Raw genomic sequence first — 1,617 nt, forward strand, 5'->3', positions numbered from 1 at the left:
GGTTTCCCCCGGAAGGCCCAAAATTTTCTCTGGCACATCATTCTAATTAGTGTCATGCAACTGGTATTTTAGGCTAATCAAAATCTGATGACGAATTATCCCGGCTTATTAGTAAAAATGTGCGGAGAAAGGATGTTTAACGAAAATACAGTTTAGTAAATCAAATATACACGCAAACATCTCAGATAAGAGATGCGCTTAGCGCTCTTATTCCTTTTCCTTTTCCTTTCCGGGTTGAATCGAAATAATAAATATCACACTTTCATTTGTTGATTTTCATCCGCCAGCTGTTCGTAAAGAAATGCTCATACGTTAAAGATATACTTACCGCATCAAATCAAACGAACTGACTTCCGCTGGATTCCATTAGCGGAATAGGTAAAAGGTAAAAATGGCTTCCTCTCACGCAGGACTGTTCACGTAACCTTTTAATTTCTATATATAATAGTTGATTTATGCAAAATATACGTGCGTTCATCCAGCGGCCATTTCTTAATATGTAGCTTCACCTTCTGCTGGTAGCAAGTTAAAACTTTCAAAAGCTCTGGATTATAGATACAAGACCCACCTAGCGTCGAGTACTGGAATGATGAAACTTGCAAGTTTAGGCATTATTTCTTTGAAAGCTTTCAATAAAAATTTCGTTAGCTCTAGTGCTTGCGAAATTCGAGCAGCAAAAAGAGACACACTTTGGGCTCGTCCGGGATTTGAACCCGGGACCTCCCGCACCCTAAGCGGAAATCATACCCCTAGACCAACGAGCCAGTTAGAGTGCGGCCTCTAAATTATTGTCAACTCATATAGACAATTTTACTTTTATACTATTTAACTGTCAAAGAGCTCCACAAATAGACACAAAATGTTGATTTTATTCTCGGTTTAAGAAGAAGTTTCATTGTTCATTCGAGTAAGTAATTTTAAATCCTCTCACGCCTTTAGTCCGGGCACAGTTGTTTCTAAGTAAATAAGTTTCTTTAAATAAAGAATAACCTACTAAGATGAAAGCAATAAACATTCAAGAAAATGAAGTAAATTACAGAGAAGGCCGAGTTGACCAAACAAATGCAATAGCTACCCATGAAACAAGATAGTGGGAAAGATAACTATTCAAATCCAAAGAACCTCAGATAGATCAGCATAACATCATTCCCGCTAAAATGGCTGAAAAGGCTTGAACATCACATTTACGAGAAGGCATTAAAGTCATATTCACTAAATGGAAACGTGGAAAGTCATACAAAAGTGTTCTCCACTCCTTGCTTCCCAAGATAGGGGTCGTAACTCTGAAAGTGAATCCGCGATGGGGGTATTCATAAACATTGAAGGGGCCTTTCAAAAACTTTGTGATGCTACTAGAGAACATGGTACCGATGATATGTACCTTAGTTAAGTGAATCCACGCTTTCCTAATGCACTTAATGCTGTGTAGTGAAGGAGGCAGAAGCAAAGAAAGGCTGCCCTCAAGGAGATCACATACTCTGTGCAGAACACTATTCGACCTACTGCTATAAGAACTACAAGCCTATGAGGATGACACTGCGGTACTAGCTGTTCACCTGTGAACGGCGTGCAGAAAATACAAAATGCGGTTGATAGTTGCGTGGTGGATTAATGAGC

General features: G+C 39.1%; 1 non-coding gene across 1 annotated transcript; it reads right to left on the reverse strand.

The window, feature by feature from the left end:
• Positions 1 to 692: 692 nt before the first annotated feature.
• Positions 693 to 764, reverse strand: Trnap-agg. Its single transcript has one exon. It is a non-coding gene; the product is annotated as a tRNA-Pro (tRNA).
• Positions 765 to 1,617: the final 853 nt, after the last annotated feature.

This window comes from Hermetia illucens, chromosome 3 (assembly GCF_905115235.1).
Source record: "Hermetia illucens chromosome 3, iHerIll2.2.curated.20191125, whole genome shotgun sequence".
Taxonomy (NCBI): Eukaryota; Metazoa; Arthropoda; class Insecta; order Diptera; family Stratiomyidae; genus Hermetia; species Hermetia illucens.